This window comes from Chiloscyllium punctatum, chromosome 7 (genome assembly GCF_047496795.1).
Source record: "Chiloscyllium punctatum isolate Juve2018m chromosome 7, sChiPun1.3, whole genome shotgun sequence".
NCBI lineage: Eukaryota > Metazoa > Chordata > Chondrichthyes > Orectolobiformes > Hemiscylliidae > Chiloscyllium > Chiloscyllium punctatum.
Genome location: NC_092745.1, coordinates 121396745 through 121418997, shown reverse-complemented (window position 1 = coordinate 121418997; position 22253 = coordinate 121396745). Strand labels below are relative to the sequence as shown.

General features: G+C 42.4%; 1 long non-coding RNA gene across 2 annotated transcripts in view; it reads left to right on the top strand.

Annotated features, from left to right (window-relative positions):
• LOC140480101 (uncharacterized) overlaps positions 1–15940 on the top strand; it is a 46094-nt gene extending 30154 nt beyond the window's left edge. For both annotated transcript variants that reach the window (XR_011961189.1, XR_011961190.1), the window contains exon 5: positions 14615–15940. This is a non-coding gene — a long non-coding RNA (uncharacterized lncRNA). The remainder of the gene's footprint in view (positions 1–14614) is intronic.
• Positions 15941–22253: the final 6313 nt, after the last annotated feature.

Genomic DNA, 22253 nt, shown 5'->3' with positions numbered 1-22253 from the left:
GCTTTAGGGAACATCTCCGGGACACCCGCACCAATCAACCACACTGTCCCGTGGCCTAACATTTCAACTCCCCCTCCCACTCTGCCAATGACATGGAGGTCCTGGGCCTCCTTCACCACCGCTCCCTCACCACCAGACACCTGGAGGAAGAACGTCTCATCTTCCGCCTCGGAACACTTCAACCCCAGGGCATCAATGTGGACGTCAAGTTTCCTCATTTCCACTTCCCCCACCTCACCCTAGTTCCAAACTTCCAGCTCAGCACTGTCCCCATGACTTGTCCAGACTTGTCCTACCTGCCTATCTCCTTTTCCACCTATCCACTCCACCCTCTCCTCCTTGACCTATCACCTTCATCTCCTCCCCCACTCACCCATTGTACTCTATGCTACTCTCTCCCCACCCCCACCCTCCTCTAGCTTATCTCTCCATGCTTCAGGCTCACTGCCTTTATTCCTGATGAAGGGCTTTTGCCCGAAACGTTGATTTCGCTGCTCGTTGGATGCTGCCTGAACTGCTGTGCTCTTCCAGCACCACTAATCCAGTATTATCTATCCTCATGTTCTTCAAAATTTCCAATACATCCTCCTTTTTAACATAACTTGTCTGAGTATATCAGCCTGTTTCACATTGTCCTCATAAAATACAAGGTCCCTCTCACTTGTAAATACTGAAGCAAGGTATTCATTAATGACGTCCCCAACCTCCACTATTCCTGATCAGCCCTACCCTCACTGTTGCCATCCTCTTGTTCTTCACATAAGTGTAGAATACCTTGGAGTTTTCCTTAATCCCAACAAGGTTTTATCATGACCCTTTTTCACTCTTCTTTGTCCATTCTTCAAAATCTTCCTCCAGTCGTCAACGACTGTAGAAAGAAAGCTTCATCTTCCGCCTTTGGACCCTTCAACCATACGGTACCAATGTCGACGTCACCAGTTTCCTTATCTCCCCTCCCCTTGCCTCATCCCAGATCCAACCCTACAACCCAGCACTGCCCTCTTAAACTGACCTACTTGTACATCTTCCTTTCCACCTATTTGCTCCATCCATCCCTCCAACCTATCACCACCACCTCCCCATCTGCATCTACCTATCACCTTCCCCACTCCATCCTCCTATTTATCTCTCAGACACCTTCCCCTCCTCCCCGACATTCCTGGTGAAAGGTTTCGTGCCTGAAACATCGATTCTCCTGCTCCTCGGATGCTGCCTGACTGGCTGTGCTTTTGCAGAACCACACTTTTTGACTCTGATCTCCAGCATCTGTAATCCTCACTTTTTCCAATATTCAAAGGATTGAGCAATGAAGGCGAGTGTGCTAAACACTTTTTTAACCACCCTGTCTACATGTGACACAATCTTCAAAGAATTATGTACCTGAACCCCTCGGTCTCGCTGTTCTACAACACTCCCCAAAACTCTAGATTAATTGTATAAGTGCTGCCCTATCTGTTATACCAAAATACTTTTGTCCAAATTGAACTGCATCTACCATTTTTCAACCCATTGACCTATTTGATCAAGATCTCTTAGTAATCTTAGAAAACCTTCTTCACTGTCTACTATGCCACAAATTTTGGTGTCATTGCAAACTTACCATACCTCCTACGTTCTCATCCAAATCATTTATATAAATGACAAACAAAAGAGGACCCAGAACAGATCCATATGGAACACTGCAGGACTCCAGTCTGAAAAACAACCCTTCACCACTCTCTATCTCCTGTTGTTAGGTCATATTTTTAGAAAAACACTGTGTTGGTACTGATGAAAACTCAAATTGATGCTGGGAATTGAACATATTCCATTTTAGATTCCCTTCAAGCATTCCCATGCTCAGTAAGGAATGGTTTTGTGGGAGTGCAAAGCTCTTTATCTTTTCTCTCAACAATGCACCAAAGCTGCAATATCAGTAAATCACCTTAACAACAACGGTTCAACATTTCTCATTTCTCAGATCTGATGGCACCTCAAACTGACAGTGGCAATTGATATTAAGTTAGAAGCAGCATTGTGATGTTGGCACATTTTCTCTTGGCATTCAATTAAGGTTACCCAGTGTCTGTTCATATAACACTCTAATAACAAGCTAAATAAACGTCTTCAACGTGAACCAACATTCATATGGGATGTCCATTAAGAGGGTATATTAATCTTTTATATATCATTAGGTATTGTACATTTTAAAAATATAAACCTCTTATTCTTACAGTAACCATCTATGATTGTCTCACCTGTTACTATGTATGACAATGATTGACATGGTAAGATCATGCAAAGTACAGCCTCAGTACAAACAGAACATAAAAAACCAGGTACAGGAAACAATGTAAGTAGGGAAATATTAAACACCTTTAATATGCTGTTTTCTCAATCACAAACAACACAATCATGGTAACAGAAGCTAAAGAGGTAAGAGGTGGCTGTGTAGCTAAGGTTCAGCTTTCTCCTGGTGACCAATACAATACTTTCCTGGAGCAGAGAAACTACGCCATGTTCTTCGCAGCTTGTAACTCGCTATCAATTAGGATGAGCACCTCACCAAGATCTTTCCTATGCCTCCAAGTCTTGCCTTTCAACAGACCATTGTCCACAGCAAACTGCCCTGCCTTCAGGACAACATCAACCACAACATCATACAACCTTGTCCTCGCAACCACTGCAAGACGTGTCAGAGTGTTGACACGGATACCAGCATTACAAATGGGGACACCACCCAACGCATGTGCAGTAGGTACTCATGTGACTCAGCCAACATTGTCTATCTCAGTCGCTGCCAGCAAGGATGCCCCAAATCATGGTATATTGGTGAAACAACACAGACGCAACAACAACGGATGAATGGACACTGCGCAACAACCACCAGTCAGGGATGTTCCCTCCCAGTCAGGGAACACTTCAGCAGTCAAGGACATTCGGCCTCAGATCTTCGGGTGACCGTACTCCAAGGCAGAGTTGCTGAGCAGAGGCTGATAGCCAAGTTCAGTTCCCATGAGGGTGGCATCAACGGAAATCTTGGGTTCATGTCACACTACTGGTGACCCCACTACACTATACACTCTCACGTACTCACACACAAGCACACACATACAGACACTTTTACACTTGATCACACTCTCACAAACCCTCTCTCATACAGACACTCTCTCAGACACCCAGACACACCCGCACTCACGTGCACACTCTCTCACAGGCATATACCATGTCACACTCGAGTGCACACTAACAAATATGCACACACACACTCACTCTCTGCCTCACACACACACATATAAGTCTATGAATTTGTATTGCAGATACTTTGTTTTGTTCAAAAAGCACGCAATCTGTAGGCATTCAGTCTGTGACATTTTATAAATTTATACTTTGGAAATAGAACCAGTCTGCCTAAAGGTTGGGATACAGACTGTAACCTCACACCTTTAATGTATTGTCTGAGCTGAGACGTCACTTTCTTTATAAGAGAACCTTAAGTTATCTCAGGAATATGACTTGAAATGAATCGAAACCTCCAATCCCGTTCTCAATGATTAAAGCAGCAATCTAGGTTTGTTCAATAATTTGCATCAGTTGTGTGACACTTTAATCTTTTACTATAAATTCTGTCTCCTATGATCCTGCCCTACCTGCATACGTGATGAAGGAGCAGCACACAGAAAAGGTGGACTTCCAAATGTACCTGTTGGACAGTAAGTTGGCACTGTGTGATTTTTAGCTTTGTCTACCTCAGTCCAACACCGGCACCTCCACATTGTTATGGAAGAAGTTCCTCAGCTGAGGCTTCACTTCATCCCAAATCTTTCCAATCCTTTCAAGCCTGGGTAGCTCTTCAAAAGGGACATTAGCCTGTGAGGAAAATTCCATCAACATGTGGTGAATTTAACTATTTACTAGCCAAAGGTATATAACACAAGTTCTGCTTCTGCAAAAACAGAGGCTGATCATTCATCTGAACTACACCTGCCTTGGGACAGCAATCCTGAAAACTTGTAAATGTGCTTCTGTGAAAAATTGAGTCAGTAACATAAATTGGCATGTATAATAAAGAGCAGGTGTAAAGTTTCACATGTGCCAAATTAGAATTTGGAGATTCTGGAGTGTGCATCACTGTTTACCAGTTTCAGAGCAAGGGCATCTTTTTAAAATTTTAACAAAACAGAAAGGCACGAGGAATATAGGCGAAAGTGAGGACTGCAGATGCTGGAGATTAGAGTGTAGACTGTGGTGCTGGAAATGCACAGCAGGTCAGGCAGCATCCAAGGAGCAGGAGAATCATGTTTCATGCATAAGCCTTTCATCAGGAAATCACGAGGAATATGTCTCATGGCTTTTTACCTCGAGCACAGAAAATAGACAATAAAATATTCATCGAACAAGGATTTGTCAGTTAGCAGCACATCTACACCTATCGTTCAGCCATTTCTTAAAGGCATATAATTTCATTGTTTTCATGTTTGGTCAGTGAAGCAGTGCTTAATAATGGAGTTAAAAATCACACAACACCAGGTTATAGTCCAACAGGTTTAATTGGAAGCACACTAGCTTTCAGAGTGCTGCTCCTTCATCAGGTGATTGTGGAGGGCACAAATCTAAGGCACAGAATTTATAACAAAAATTTACAGTGTGATGTAACTGAAATTATACATTGAAAAATACCTTGATGGTCTGTTGAGTCTTTCATCTGTTCGAATACCATGATGGTTTCACTTCTTTCATGTGTAAATCACAAAACCTTTTTTTAAAAGTTTCATTCTCAGCTTAGCTGTAACAATGGGTGTTAGCGAGACAATATGTTGAAGGCGTTAGCCCCCTGTGTTCTCTGTGTATGCCATGATGTTTAGATTGATTCTAATCTAAAAAGTGAGATAACGGAGTTTTACATGAATTCATGCAATTTTTGAGCAAAGTACAATGTAACTCTGCAAGTACAAATTCACCCCACAAAATATACGTGTGCATGTGGGTCTTTGGCTGTCTGTGTGTCTGTCTGTCTGGGTTGGGGGTTGTGAGTGTGAGAGGGAGTATATATGTGTGTGTAGTGAGTGTAGAGTGTCTTAAGTCTGTGAAGGGGGTGCTTGTGTGAGTGTGGGAGTGTGTGTGCATGTCTGGAGTGGGGGCTTGTGAATTTCTGTAGAGAGAGTGTACATGTGTGTGCATGAGTGTGGAGTGGTCTAAGTCTCTGTGTGTGTGTGTCTGTGTGATCTATAAGGATAAGCAGCTCGTCAGGACCTTCCCCACACTTCTACTGCTTGCCTTTAAGCAACCGCCAAACCTCAAACAAATCATTGTTCATAGCAAGCTGCCCGTCTTTCAGGTCAACTCCATACAACCCTGTCACGGTAGGCGCTGCAAGACGTGTCAGAGTATGGACATGGATACCACCATTACACATGGGGACACTTCCCACCTTGTACGTGGCAGGTATTCATGTGACTCAGCCAGCGTTGCCTATCTTATACGTTGCAGCCTCAGGCATAGTACATTGGGGAAACTGAGCAAAGGCTATGACAATGGGCACCGCACAACAATCAACAGACAGGAGTGTTCCTCCCAGTAAATCAGACCATAATTACATGAAATCCTACATGTATGCATGCTTGACCTTCACTCTATCACTATCAAAACTCTTCTTTCCACATATGGTGACATCTATTAGGTTAACAGCGCTTGGCTCACAGCACCAGGGACTGGGGTTGATTCGTGCTCAGGCGACTGTGTGTGTGCAGTTTGCACATTCTCCCTGTGTCTGCGTGGGTTTCCTCTGAGCGCTCTGCTTTCCTCTCGCAATCCAAAGATGTGCAGGTCAGGTGAATTGGCCATGCAAAATTGCCCATAGTGTTAGGTGTATTAGTTAGGGGTAAGCATAGGGTAGGGGAATGTGTCTAGGTGGGTTATTCTTTGGAGGGTCAATATGGACTTGTTGGGCCAAATGGCCTGTTTCCATACTGTAGGGGAGTCTAATTAAGAGTTAGCCAAAGTACACTCACAGGCTCAGAATTGCTACACAGCCCTCTTCAATTGGCCTCAATAAATTCTTAGTGAGCCATCTTGGGGAGCTGCAGGTTGCGTCTGGCTGGTCCTGGATGGAGGCAGGGAACCTGCACATCAGGCTGTGGGGCTACTTTTTAAACTTTTGCCTGACTCCCACTTCTGGCCCCAAGAAGAGCCCAAAATCATGTAATGGGTGGGAGTTTTTCATTAAGGGTTTTACATTCAGATCCTGAAGATCGATGTTCACACCGGTAGCCATTTTATTTGGTTCATTCAGTTGAATGGGATGCGGAAAACTGAGTTGCCCTTCCTGAACATGCACCTTCAACCCTGAGGCAGTTGAATGTGTTGAGATGCCTGAATAAAACAGACAGTGGATACTCCAGTGCAATAAAATATGAACTTGAGATTCCAGAATCCAACATCCAACTTCTTATCCCTATCTACATTTGCTCGAGAAAAGGTAATGTTTTATAGATAATACTTACCAGCGGGTTTTGAGAAGATTTGTAGTTCAGATTGAGGTTCTGGATGTAAGTTTGCTCGCTGAGCTGGGAGGTTCGTTTTCAGACATTTCGTCACCATACCAGGTAACATCATCCATGAGCCTCTGGTGAAGCACTGGTGGTTTGGCTCTCTTTGCATCGGGTCAGTTACATCATTTCCTGTGGTGGTGTCATTTCCATGGTGATGTCATTTCCTTTTCTTTTTCTCAGGGGGTGGTAAATGGGATCCAAGTCAATGTGTTTGTTGATAAGAGTTCCGGTTGGACCAAATACTGAAGCAATCTTCCCAACATCCACAAACAAAGCTGCATTAGAACATTATTTCAATGAGCCACCACATACTGCAGCACAGAGTGAAGATCTAGACACTCTTACTGAACCTCTTGGTCTTTGGATTGGTCAAAAGAATCACTAGGAGTATGGTCTGTTTAAAGCAAGGTTACCAGTTTAATAAATTCAGGCAGCCTGGCGCATATTTGTCCAGCAACACGGAGGTTAAACATTTCTGTGTTCCGTGGAGAAATGATGCAATTTCATTTGAAAATTACACTTTATTTATATGGTTTTTTAAGAGATAAAACAGCCTTAATTACAAGACAAGACCAATCACATCACATAAGGTGACATGATTTACAGCAGATTAATCCAATGATATTTCCTGGGAAAGGGTTCTTAATTACAAGAAAAGTCCAATGAACTGTAATATGGTGACATGATTGACAACAGGCTAATCCAATAATATTCCCCGGGAAAAGGTTCTTAATTTACGTAGATCACTATCTCATACTAGCGGTTCAAGGTTAGTTTGAATACCAAATCACTGTTTTATGATTCATAATATGAAAAATCCTTTGTTCTCTCTTATCTTTGTATTTTAGCTTAATTCTGCAAAGCAGTAGGACAAATTAACAGAGTCAAATCATTACTTTCAGCCATTTTGTTGTGTTATTTTAAACTGAAAAGCCATTTTTTGGTTAATAAAAATCTACATGTACTTGTTGTTTCTGACAACAGCCTAAATTCAAATTTCAGATCCTAGAGGAACTATGAAGAGTAGAGGTAAATCACCTATTCAAAACAAAAGGGTACCAAATGAACACATCCCACCAATTTCTCAGCAACAAACCCAAACAAGCAGACAAAACGTGTCCAGAAACATGAGCCACTCTCCCCGACATCAAAGACATCTTGGAAATGACTGCCAGACTACTCAGACCTCTTGACATCATGGTAGTCCACAAACCCACCAACACACTACACCAGCAGCTAATGAACTTACAGACCCACTCGCACAAGAACCTGAAATGACATCACCATGGGAATGGCGTCACCGCAGGAAATTATGTCACCAACCCAAGGAAACCTAAATACATGAATAAAAAGTAGGCCATAACGCCAGTGCTTTACTGGAGGCTCATTGATGATGTTACCTAGTATGGTGATGAAACATCTGAAAATGAACCTTCCAGCTCAGCAAGCAAACATACATCCATAATACTTACTGGCTGTGTAATCATAGACATATTTTGACTTTGTGCTGTTGATTCTGAGAAAGACCATGTAATTGTTATCTTTGTACCAGTTGAAAGAGACAACCCAAGAGCCTCCATTTTCAGGATACCCACAGATCAGATTTGACAAATTTCCATCACCTGACTGAATGTAGTTGGTCTATCTTCAGTGAAGAATGGATAAATCACTTGGAGCAGATCTTGAACGTGATAAACTGAGTGCAGAACAATTGAACAAAAAAATTGTCATGAAAATTGATCACTTTCATGTTTTGAATAAATACATAAATGCATCAAGGAAAAGAAAAAAAAACTTGTGAATCCTGGAAACAAAAACAAAAGTGGAAAGTCCTGAAAACATGAAGCTAATTGGTCAATGTCAGAAAGAGAAATGACGATAATTCAGAGGAGAGCTTTGATGACTAGCATGGAATGACATTACTGTTCATTTCTGTTGTTAACATTCCAGAGAGTTCAAGCCCAGAATTTACATGCAATGGTGATATTACATTCAATAAAATATTCAATAGGCCAGATTGAGAAAAAAACTACTCCCCCAGATGAGGAAAGTTTGGAACAACAATAATCTTGGAATCTCCAAGAATTAAATAATTAAACTTCCCCTGAAGTATCCTCATTTCTCTTTCTGGCATTGACCAATCAGCTTCATGTTTTCAGGACTTTCCATTTTTGGTTTTGTTTCCAGCATGACACCATGTAGCATGAAACTCAAATCATAGGTATTAAGATTTTTTTCCCATCCTTTTCAGACACATTAAATTTTGAATTAAGGTGGCAGGCAGTGGTTAACACTGTTGCCTCACAGCACTAGGGACCCGGGTTTGATTCCATTCTTGGGTGGATGTCTGTGTGGAGTTTGCATGTTCTCCCTGTGTCTGCATGGATTTTCTTCGGGTGCTCCAGTTTGCTCCTACAGTAAAATGATGTGCAGGTTCGGTGGATTGGCCTTGCTAATTGCCCATAGCGTTCAGGGATGGGTGTAGGACCATTCAGCACAGCCACTTTGGCACGAGCGATTCAGCGTGGCTGGGTTGGCGCGACCCATTTCGGCGCAGACCCATTTCGGCGCGAACGATTCGGCACAGTTCTTATCTATTTCTTTTCAGGCTTACTTACAAGCATTAATGAAAGCAGTACAAAGAAAAATAATGTTTATCCTCTTCAGTAAAAATGTTAAAAAGAAAATAAAAATGAAAGAGATAAGGCAAATACAAAATTATTGATGGCATTTTAACAGGTTTTATTCTATTTTAATAATTTGTATATTAATATGTTTTATTTTAATGTATTTTAATAATTTTAGTAATAGTAGTTTAATAACTACTACTGAATAACTACAAAACAGGACTGCGTCGAAATGGGTCTGTGCCAAAATGGGTCGTGCCAAACCGGCCGTGCCGAATCGCTCGCGCCAAAGTGGCTGAGCCGAATGGTCCTACTCCATTCAGGGATGGGCAGACTAGGTGGGTTAGTCATGGGAAAAGTAGGGTACAGGGATGTAGGTCTGATGGAGATGCTGGTCAGAGGGTCAGGATGAGCCAAATGGCCTGCTTCCACACTGTAGGGATTCTGTGATTCTAAAACAAAATGTGAGATGGGAAGGCTCAAATTCATTGTGTCTTGTAAAGAGTTTAGATGTTTTCCAAATGGGTAAGGAAGGTAGTGGTTCATCAGGGTGAACAGATGAAGGAGCCAACATAGGAATGTAGGGTGAGAGGTTAGGGTGCAGATGAAGGAAAGAGCTCAAACATATCTAACCCGTGTTGGCAACCCTGATGTAATCTCTTAGATGAGCTTTGATTGGCTAAAGTAGTTTTACAAACAGGGGGCTGGAGGGGTTGCTACTTGCATGGGACACATCACGTAGCACATTGCCATGGGAATTTTAAGCTAATATAAAGTCAGAGTATTAACTTTTTTTTTCCAATTTTAAATTCTATGTGGGTGTGTACCCACCCCGTATAGTTCAGAACAAACTGAACACAAAGGTTATTGATGAGAGTAATTGCAAGTTTTTAGTACTGTTTCAGGGAAAGTATGAGGATGCATGAGAAAACTTTCTACAAGAGTCCTTAAACACGTGTAGGGAATGTACATCAATTTCCTTACCTCCTCTAATATAGCTGATACATCATTCTTAAACAAAAATGCATATCTATTCCTTCTGAGTAGTGGTTTAATATGCTTGGAAGCTGAAAAGCAGGTACAGCATGTATATTAACTTTTAGCTTTGTTCTAAGTCAAGTAGAATGCTGACGTTGCAATAGTCTGGTTCAGTCTCACACTGCTTCTGCTTCAGCTCATCCAGTCCTCCAACTAACCCTTGTTAAATATCCTTCCCTTACATCTTTCTACCCTTCTGAATCTGGTTTCTTGTGCATTTTACCCTCTCTTCATCCAGTGATTTTTAGAAATTCACTCATGGGACACGGACGATGTATTAATTACCCGTCTTTGGTTGGCCCTTGAGTAGGTGGTGATAAACTGCCTTCTTGAACTGCTGCAATCTATTTGATGTAGGTTCACTCATAAGGAAGGCAGTACCCAGGTTAAGGAGGGGGTTCCCAGATTTAAACCCACTGATGAAAAATCAATGAGATTTCCAAGTCGAGATGGTGCTTGGCTTGGCAGGGAACATGCAGGTGATAGTGTTTCCATGTATCTGCTCCCTCTGTCCTTTGGGATGGAAATGCACATGAGTTTGGAAGGTGCTGTCTAAGGAGCCTTGGTGAAATATTGCAGCATATCTGGTATGTGGTCGACATTGTTGCTACTTACTGTTGGTGATGGAGGGAGTGATTGTTTGTGCCAATCAAGCAGGTCACTTTGCCCTGGAAAGTGTCAAGCTTCTTGAGTGTTGTTGGAACTGCACCCATGAGGCAACTGGGGAGTATTTCATCACACTCCTGACTTTTACCTTGTAGATAGGGGGCAGGCTGCCAATATCTAGGTTCCATAATCTGGGTGTAATTTGTTAAATTCCCTCACCTCTCCTCCTTCAAGACCAACCCTCCCTAATATCCATTTTTGACTGATCATATGCAATACATTGTTGATTTATCTTGCCTTGAAATGATAGTGGATATTGGAAAGGCCTTAAGGAAGAGGAGTAGGTCATTCGGCCCCTCAAGCCTGCTCCACCATTCAACAGGATCTGATATTCCTCATGCCCAATTTCTTGTCCTTTCCCTGGAACCATTGATTCTCTGACAAATCAAGAATCTATCTTTCTCAGCCTCAAATGTACAGAAAAACGCTGCCCCCACAGTTCTCTGTGCCAAGGAGTTCCAAAGACTCTCAACCCTCTGTGAAAAGAAGTTCCCCCTCACTTGAGCCTTAAATTGGCTCTTTATTCTGAGACTGTGCCCTCTGGTCCTAGACTCTCCCATCAGCGGAAACATCCTCTCAGCCTTTACTCTGTCAAGCCCATTAAGAATCCCATATGTTTCAGTGGGATCACTTACATTCTTCGAAACTCCAGTCCTAACCTCTTTCGCCTTTGCTCATAGGAACATTATTAGACCCTGTTTAACTGCATTTATCTGCCTGTTACTAACTGGATTATATCCAACATAGGATGCTCAGAAAATGTAGAAGAGGAAATAATAAGCAGTGGAAGATGAATGACTAATTTCACCTTGAAAGCAGATATTCAATTAGGCAACTCTGCACAATGCAAATGATCAACATATGTAATGACTGTCAAATTTAGTGTTAGAAGATTAAATTGTACTGTATCAGTGGACATTAATGTAATATTAAAGGGTTAAATTGCACTGTCCTTGGGTGGGGACGACAGTCATGAAGGAATGCAAATGACTCCCACTCCCATTAGACAGTCATTTGCTACTACTCCCCCTTCCTATTATCAAATTAAACTATCATTCAATCTCTTCTATTCAGAAATGTTTTCTGGCCATCCCCTGAAGCTAGGTATGTTGCACCTGCATAGTCTTGGGGAATCATTGATTCAGGAAATTGCATAATTATTCCCCAGGATTAGGGCATTGGCATTGGCATTATCTCCCAAGGATTATCTCATCCTACCATCGTACCTGGGGTAACATGTGACTTTAAGTGACTGGGGGTTGTCTTGAGTGTCATATGACTGTGGGGGAGTGGCTAGAGTATTGGCGAGAATGACAAATGCCATAAAGGGTATGTGTTTTCTTTGTTCAGGGCCTTACTTTGATTCAACCTCACATGCCTGTGTAGTGGGTCAAAGAGGGTCACCTAGCTTGTACAGTCTTTAATAGAAGTTAATGTGTGTGAACTGCATCTCGTGTCTGAAACCTTGGGAAAAGAACCTAACATAAGGTGACAGCGGTGGGACTCCAACGTACACGGAGCTTCCAGGTGACTGATAAGCGATTGTCTGAGTGTTGGTTGCATAAGATGGATGGGCCACAAGGTAAGCTTCACCTTGATTTCTCTCTCTAAACCTACCACTCAGTCGACCCCACCTCCTGGGACTCAGTTGTGATGGAATCTTTGAAATAATTCTCACATTTGCACTTCAACAAGTCGCTTTGCGTGAAGCTGAGTTTTAAATCAGGGTTAAATTGGGATTAGAGTCCCAGGATTAAAAAGAGTCCTCAAGGCAAAAAGGGGTTAGAGTCCTCTAGTGGGAAGGTTTGAGGCTCCAGAGCATAAAAAAAGGAGTTAGAATTTGGTACTTTTTTTCAATTATTTCCTTTATCCTTGTCACCTCCCCTTAGAAGTTCTTTTAGACAACATGGCATCATCAGGAAATGGGGAGAAATTGAAGCCGGTCCACTTGGATCCAGACAGTAAAGTGCATTGATTGCTGGAGAAGCTTTGTCTGGATTTTTGTTGCTTGGGAGTCTCAGTTGCTGGGCTGTGGACTTGACTCAGTGAGTCTTTCTTCTACGGGAAGGGGGGGAGGTGGTATGGACTGTGGTGCCCTATGGTCCACTGCAAGGCTTTTCTCTTTTTGTGGGTATGATTTCGTCATGAGGGTATGGCTGGTCTTTCTTTCCTTCGCTGCCTCGTCTGGTGGTCGGGTGACGCTCCTCAGTCCGTATTGCACCGAGGTGAGGGTGCTTAAGTGATCATTTTGTGTGCACATGCCAGGCGCTGTGGGGTTCACAGACCTTTGGGAATCTTGGACCAATGCTAGTGTTTGTTTTTCTCTGTTAGTTGGGAGTTTGTGAATGTGATTTTTTTTGTGTCCGACTCAGACCTTCTCCATCTTCTGGACTCCTCATTTTCCATTTCATAGATCATTACCGGGTGAACTGAGGTGGATCTCAAATGTGTGCGTTTTCACCCCATATTAAAATGAGAAGAATTCTCACGGGAGGCTCTTCAAAAAAAAACTAGGAATGCTGAAATTAAGGTTGTACTCATACTTGGGTCAAAAAAGATGTTTCAATATAAATTGTGCCATGCTGGTAGTGTTTGATATTTAAATATTTTGGTTTGTTAAACTACTGGGTCAGAAAATCCTTTTAAGTAACTGTTTTGCCTTATTTGAATTAGGATCTCAATTCACTGTGTTTTGTAGGCTATGTAATAGGGCAGATTTGGGTTTTACATTGAAATTGTTCAACATTATGTTCTTTTCAAAATAATCAAAAGAATAACCTTAAAACAAATTGATTGAGTGCTTTGAGTCCCTGATTTGTTTGAAATTCTACCATGCCTGCTTCACAAAACAATTGTCAGTGGTTACGCTTTAGCCAGATGAGAGTATTGTGTTAAAATATCTTTGCTTCTGCTTTTTTTAAAATGCAGAATGTTCACAAAAAGAAGAGTGCATTTTAAGTTTGATATGTTCTTAAGATTTTAGAGAGCATGAGAACTTGAGGCTGAGCTGATTAAATTCTTTCAATTATTGTTAAGACTTCATTGGTCCCCTTCATATTACAAATTCAAAGAATGTTGATCTCTACCAAAGTTGCCAGTGTAATTCTGACTATTTTATTTGGGAAGTTTCATTTAGAGAACATATTTTAATGTTTTTCATTTGTTTCCCATGAATATTTGAGGTGTAAATCTGAACCGAAGCTGCCTCTTCAATGGCTGAAGCACAGGAAGCATTTTTGTTGTTATCTTCCAGTTCCAGATTGTTGAAATATTTTTCGAATAGCTTTCACATTCGCCAAGTATTAATTTGTTAAAGGAAAAGAATTTTTGAATAACCTGAATGAGGTACCCAAGGATTTGATTTTAGGACCATTGATTGTTGTTCATAATTGACTGAATTGTTTAGGCAAAAACAATTCCTGAAGAAGGGCTCAAGTCCGAAACATCGGGTGTCCTGCTCCTTGGATATTGCCTGACCTGCTGCGCTTTTCCAGCAACACATTTTCAGCTCTGAATTGTTTAGGCAGTACAATTTAGAAGTTTATTAATTGTATAAAATTTGATAATGTCATAAAGAGTGAACAGAATAACAGACTTCAAGATGACCGAATGTTGAAATAGGTAGAAACAATTTAGTGCCGTGAAATGTGTGACTATTTTCATACTGATAACCACCTTTTGAAAGGAAGGAATGATACAGGAAATGCAAAGGTACTTTCAGCAGCTAACATCATAGAGTTTCTCCATTCACAGGTAAAGCATGCCTTCGGACCACCACCCACCCCTTCACAACCTGATCGAATGGATTCGATCAGCTCCCCAATCATGAACACAAAAAGTGAAGAAGCTAACAAAAGTGAAGAGGATGTCAGTATGCTTTTTGTCAGTGGCCTTCCTACAGACGTTAAACCACGTGAGCTATACCTTGTCTTTTGATCATTTAAGGGATGTGAAGGTTCACTGATCAAGCTTACATCACAATAGCTAGTTGGCTTTGTTACATTTGACAGCAGAGCAGGAGCAGAGGCAGCAAAGAAAAGCTGCATTCACCTAGCCTGCTGCTACATTTGCAACTGCTGCACTTCGCACTCAGATGGGCTGATAACCTCAATCTGAACCATCTCCAGAAGGATGGAAGTCTCATCAGTTTTGTTAAGTATTTAACTGCTTTTCTCCAAGAATTCAGATTTCTCCCTGGAGTGGTGTGCAAGGATAGACTGGCTTTTGTTTTCAGGTTGAACTTTACTGAAAGAAATTTTGGAGAACTGGCTCATTTTCACTTGACTTGGAGGGGATAGAGTGGTCATGAAGGACTGTGGATTTAAGAACTTTACTGGTGAACGTTTTCCCATGTGGGAGGATCCTAGAAATTCTATCTACTGAATGGGTTATTAATTTTTGGTGTAATAATCATTGCATGTTGTGTGTCAATAACTTGCTTAAATATTGGCTGCCAGAGTCTTATGAAAGCTGGTAGTGTCATCTTGGTGGTTATCATGGAATGTTAAAAGGGAGAAATGTCATGTTAAAAGGTTAAATTGTACTATCTCTGTAATATTAGAGGGTTAAACTGCACTATCTTTGGGTGTGGAGACAGTCATGAAGGAATGCGAATGACTCACACTCCCATTAGGCAGTCATTTGCTACTATTCCCCCTTACTATTATCAAATTAAACTATCGTTCTATCTCTCCCATTCAGAAATGCTTCCTGGCCATACCCTGCAGCAAGTATGTCACACCTGCATTATCTTTGGGAATCCCTAAGTCAGGGACTCATCTGCGTAATGATTCCCCAGAATTAGGGCATTAACATTTGCATTATCTCCGAGAATCATCTCATCCTACCATCGTGCCTGGGGAAACATGTGACTGGGGGTTGTCTTGAGTGGCATGTGGCTGTGGAGGAGTGGCCAGAGTATTGACGAGCATGACCAACTGACCTGTATAAAGGGGATGTGTTTTCTTTGTTCAGGGCCTCACTTTGACTCAACCTTACCTGCCTGCGAAAAGGGTCAAAGTGGGGGATTGGGGGGGTCACCTAGCTTGTACAGGCTTTAATAAACTTTAACTGTTTGCAGAGGGTGGTGTGTGCGAATTGCATCTCGTGTGTGAAAACTCGGGAAAAGAACTTAACACAACTCACTAAGGGCACAGAATGTGGTGGTCTTATTTATTTAGTGAAGTTTAATCACCTCACTGTGCATTTAACCTCAACAAATATTTCAAGATGTCAAAAGGACAAGTTATGAGGAGCTGTGACTTTAGGCAGTGAAATGGAGCCAACTTGTTTTGTTTTGGATATGTCCTGACTTACTGGAAAGCAGTGTCTCCTTTCCCCCTCCCTTCCAGCTGAAAACATATGATCAGAACCACAGCTTCTGTGGGAGGGTTTTCATCAGTCTAACAGCTGGTCTGGAGCATACACCCACCTAAAGGGAGTTGTGTGTTATGTGGTTACTGCCCTGTTTTTCTGAGCTACCCAGCCAACAGCAAAGTAATGTTATACTAAAGCCCCAGGCTCATTTCAACGTTGGCTTCCCCAGAACTCCAGTATGACTGATTATTGCTTTGATACCAGTGATACCAAGCATTAGTGCCCTCTGCTATGCCGCACAAGTTCAGCAGTTCAAGGAAACTTAGAGATGGACAAAAATGTACGTACAAACTGGAAGAAGGTGTTGGCTGTTTGGGCCAGCCCTGCCATTCATTTAGATAATGGATAATCTGATTTTATCTTCAATTACACATTGCTGCCTACCTCAGTGACATTTCACCCCATTGCTTGTCAAGAATCTATCCACCTCTGCCTTAAAAATACTCAGAGATTCTGTCTCTACTACCTTTCAGATCATAAGATAAATGGCTAGAGTTCGGCTATTCAGCCCATTGAGTTAGCTCCACTAATCGATAATGGCTGATATGTTTCACAACCCCATTATTCTCCTGCCTCCTGCCTTCTCTCCATAACCCCTGATTTCCTTCCTAGTCAAGAAACTATCTCTGATAAAAGTTAAAAATCACACAACACACAACACAGAACCTGGTGTTGTGTGATTTTTAACTTTGTACACCCCAGTCCAACACCGGCATCTCCAAATCTTGACTATCTCTGATAGGTATTTAAGTCAAATATACTCAATGACGTGGCCTCCACAGCCTTCAGCAGCAATAGGTTCCACAGATTCACCACCCTCGGACTGAAGACATTTCTCCTCATCTCAGTTGTAAAGGATTGTTCCTTACTCTGAGGCTGTCCCTCGCATCCTGGTTTCTCCTACTAATGGAAACATCGTCTCCATGACCACACTATCCAGGCCTCTCATATAGAAAAGAAAACAAAATTTACAGCCCTGGAACAGGCCCTTCAGCCCTCCAAGCCTGAACCGATCCAAATCCATTGTCTAAACCTATAGCCCAATTCCTAAGCATCTATATCCCTCTGCTCCCCATCTACTCATGCATCTGTCCAGATGCATCTTAAATGAATCTACCATGCCTGCCTCTACTACCTCTGCTGGCAACGCGTTCCAGTCACCTACCATCCTCTGTGTAAACTACTCACCATGTGTATCTCCCTTAAACTTTTCACCTCTCACCTTGGAAGCATGACCTCTCATTATTGAATCCTTCACCCTGGGAGAAAGCTTATCTCTATCTACCCTGTCTATACCCTTCATGATTTTGTAGACTTCAATCAGGTCCCCCTCAATCTCCTTTTTCTAATGCGAACAATCCTAACCTACTCAACCTCTCTTAGCTAGCACCTTCCATACCAGGCAACATCCTCGTCAACCTTCTCTGCATTCTCTCCAAAGTGTCCACATCCTTTGGTAATGTGGTGACCAGAACTGTACATAGTATTCTAAATGCAGCCGAACCAAAGTCTTGTATAATTTTAACATGACCTGCTAGCTCTTATACTCAATACCCCATCTGATGAAGACCAGCATACCATATGCCTTCTTGACCACTCTATCCACCTGTGCAGCAACCTTCAGGGTACAATGGACCTGAACTCCCAGATCTCTCTCCTCATCAACTTTTCCCAAGGTTCTTCCATTTACTGTATAATTAACTCAAGAATTAGACTTTCCAAAATGGGTCATCTCCCATTTGCTTGGATTGAACTCCATCTGCCATGTTTCCGCCCAGCTCTCCAGTCTATCTATATTCTCCTGTATTCTTTGACAGTCCCCTATGCTTTCTGCTATTCCACCAATCTTTGTGTCATCTGCAAACCTGCTGATCATACCAATAGTGCACTCTTCCAGATCATTTATGTGTATCACAAATAATAGTGACCCCAGCACTGATCCCTGTGGAACACCACTGGTCACCTTTCTCCATTTCAAGAAATTCCCTTCAACTACTACTCTCTGTCTCCTGTTGCTCAACCAGTTCTTTATCCACCTAGCTAGAACACCCTGCATACCATGTGATTTCACTTTCTTCATGAGTTTACCATGGGGAACTTCATCAAATGCCTTACTAAGGTGTCTGACATCAACAGCCCTTCCTTCATCTATCAACTTGGTCACTTCCTCAAAGAACTCTATTAAGTTGGTAAGGCATGATCTCCCCTGCCCGAAACCATGTTGCCTATCAGTGATAAGCCCATTCTTTTCCAAATGTAAATAGATTTTATCCCTCAGTACCTTGTCCAGCAACTTTCCCACCACTGAAGTCAGGATCACTGGTCTGTAGTTACCTGGAATATCCCTGCTACCCTTTTTGTACAGGGGGAACAACATGAGCAACCCTCCAGTCCTCCGGCACCTCACTTGTGATTAAGGATGCCACAAAGATATCTGTTAGGGCCCCAGCTACTTCCTCTTTCACCTCCCTCAGCAACTTGGGATAGATCCCATCAGGTCCTGGGGATTTGTCCATCTTAATAACCTGTAGCCTACCCAACACATCATCCCTACTTATGTCAACGTGATCCAGAGTAATAAAACATCTATCTCTAATCTCAACATTCATCATGTCCCTCTCCTCAGTGAACACTGATGCAAAACAATCATTCAGAATCTCACCCATTCTCTCAGGTTCGACATACAGTCTTCCTTCATTATCCTTTGGTGGACCAATCCCTTCTCTAGTTACCTGCTTGGTTCTTAGATAAGAATAAAAGGCTTTGGGATTCTCTTTAATTCTGCTCGCTAAATCAATTTCATGACCACTTTTAGCCCGCTTGATTCCTCGTTTAAGACTGGTCCTACTCTCCCGATATTCCTCCAGGGCCCGTTCTGTTCTAAGCTGCCTGGATCTTATGTACGCTTCCCTTTTCCTCTTGACTAGTTGTACGATTTCTCCTGTCATCCACAGTTCACGAACCTTGCCTTTCCGATCCTTTGCTTTCAATGAGACATGCCTATCCTGCACTATCTTTGATCTATCTTTGAAAGCCTCCCACATTCAAATGTGGACTTGCTTCAAATAGCTGTATCCAATCCATATTTCACAGCTCCTGCCTAATTTTGATATGCTGTAAGTTTTAATCAGCTACCCCCTCATCCTTCTAAACTCCATCGAGTACTGACCCAGAGTCTTCAACCGCTCCTCATATGACAAGCCCTTCACCCCCAGGATCATTCTTGTGAACCTTCAGTGGACACCCTCCAAGGTCAGCATATATTTCCTAAGGTACAGAGCCAAAAACTGCTCACAATATTCCAAATGTGGTCTGATCAGAGCCTTGTACAGACTCAGCAGTACATCATTCAGTTGTGTTCAAGCCCTCTCAAAATGAATATTACTATTGCATTTGCCTTCCCTGAACCTGCATGTTGACTCTAAGAGAATCCTGAACTCTGACTCCCTAGTATTCATTCTGTAAATCTTCTTTGAATATCCTCCAACATTTTTGCATCTTTCTGTAAATTTGGAGACCAATACAGTATACAGTACTCCAGGTGTTGTCTCATTAATGCCCTGTATAAGTGAAGCATAATCTCCCTACTGTTGTATTCATTTCCCCTCGCAATAAATGGCAATATTATTTGCTTTCTTAATTATTTGCTGTACCTGCAAACTAACCCGTTGTGATTCATACAGTTAGGTATCCAGTCTCCTTTGCAACCTGTCACCATTTAGATGTTTTAGTCTTCCTGCAAAAGTTAACCATTTCATATTTTTCCACATTGCATTCCATTTGCCAGGTCTATGCCCACTCATCTAGCATACCTATATCATTTTGTAGTCTCCTTGTATCCTCTTCATCACTTACTTTCCTATCTACTTTTCTGTTGTGAGCAAGTTGATCAACCATTTCTTCAGGTCCAGTAGATGTGGAGCTGGACGAGCACGGCAGGTCAGACAGCATCCAAGGAGCAGGAAAGTCAATGTTTCGGGCTGAAACCCTTCACCATTACTTCAGATCCCTTCATCTTAATCATTTATTTCAATTGTAAAGTGTTGAGGACCCAGTGCTGATCCCTGTGGCACACTATGGCACCCAGTCAACCAGAAAATGACCCACATGTGTACTCTCCTTCCTCCTATTCGATACCAAGATGTTACCCCTTACACCATAAGTGTTTGTTTTCTGCAGTAACCATTGATGTGGCGTCTTATGAAATGGTTTCTGAAAGTCTACATTGCATCCATTTAACAAGAACACCAATAAATTGGTTAGATGTGATTTTTTTTTTAGAAAAGACTGTTATATCTGCCTTGAATTTCTCTATTTGCCCAGTTATAATGTCTATAACAATTGAGTTTAACATTGTCCCAATGACAGTACGTTACCCTAACTAACCTACAGCTTCCTGCTTTCTGAGTGTCTTTATTCATTTGAGGGATGTGGGTGTCCCTGGCTGGGCCAGCATTTATTGCCACTTCAAAGTTTGGGAGAAGATTTGTAGCTCGGGTGCTCGTTGTTGTGGTTCTGTTCGCTGAGCTGGGAATTTGTGTTGCAAACATTTCGTCCCCTGTCTAGGTGATATCCTCAGTGCTTGGGAGCCTCCTGTGAAGCGCTTCTGTGCTGTTTCCTTCAGCATTTATAGTGGCCTGTCTCTGCCGCTTCCGGTTGTCAGTTCGAGCTATCCGCTGTAGTGGCCGGAATATTGGGCCCAGGTCGATGTGTTTGTTGATAGAGTCTGTGGATGAGTGCCATGCCTCTAGGAATTCCCTGGCTGTTCTCTGTTTGGCTTGCCCTATAATGGTACTGTTGTCCCAGTCGAATTCATGTTGCTTGTCGTCTGTGTGTGTGGCTGCTAAGGATAGCTGGTCGTGTCATTTCGTGGCTAGTTGGTGTTCGTGTATACGGATCGTTAACTGTCTTCCTGTTTGTCCGATGTAGTGTTTTGTGCAGTCCTTGCATGGGATTTTGTACACTACATTAGTTTTGCTCATTTATTGCCAGTCCCTGGTGGTCCTTGAGAAGGTGGTGGTGAGCTGCCTTCTTGAACTGCTGCAGTCCACCTGCAATGGGTTGACCTACAATGCCTTTAGGGAGGGAATTCCAGGATTTTGACCAAGCAACAGTGAACAATCGACAATATATTTCCAAGACAGGATGGTGAGGTAGTTTGGAGGGGAACTTGAAGGTAATGGTGTATTCATGTATCTGCTGTCCTTGTCCATCTGATTGGCAGTGGTTTTGAGTTTGGAAGGTGCTATCTAAGGATCTTGGGGGAATTCTTCACAGTACCTTGTAGATAGTACACGCTGCTGCTGTTTAGCATCGGTGGTAGAGGGAGTTGACGCTTGTGGATGTGGTGCCAATTTAGTGGGCTGCTTTGTCCTGCATAGTGTCAAGCTACTTGAGTGTTGTTGGAGCTAGACTCAACCAGATAAGTGTGGAATATTCCATCATACCACTGACTTGTGCCTTGTCGATGATGGACAGGCTTTGGGGAGTTACTCACTGTAGTATTCCTAAACTTCTAACCTAATCGTATAGTCACTGTCTTCATTTGATGAGTCCAGTTGAGTTTCCGGTCAATGGTAATCCCCAGAGTGTTGATAATGGGGGATTCCGTGATTGTAACACTATTGAATGCCATGGGGCAGTAATTAGAATGTCTTTTATTGGTGATGGTGAAAGCCTGGCATTTGTGTGACATAAATGTTACTTGCCACTTCTCAACCCAAGTCTGGAGTTGCTGAGGAAATGGTCTTTAGGGAATGTTGATAGCGGTGGGGCGGGAAATATATCCCTGTTGGTGGGGTCTGTTTGTAGGTTGCAGAAATAGCAGGGGATAATGGCGGAGGTCCCCTTCCAGGGCCTCTCCATCTCTATTATCGGTGAGCGACTCGACACAGACATATACTACAAACCCATCAACTCCCACAGCTGCCTGGACCACACCTCCTCCCACCCTGCCTCCTGCAAAAATTCCAGCCCCCATTCCCAATTCGGTTGATGCGGTGTCCCAGAGATGTTC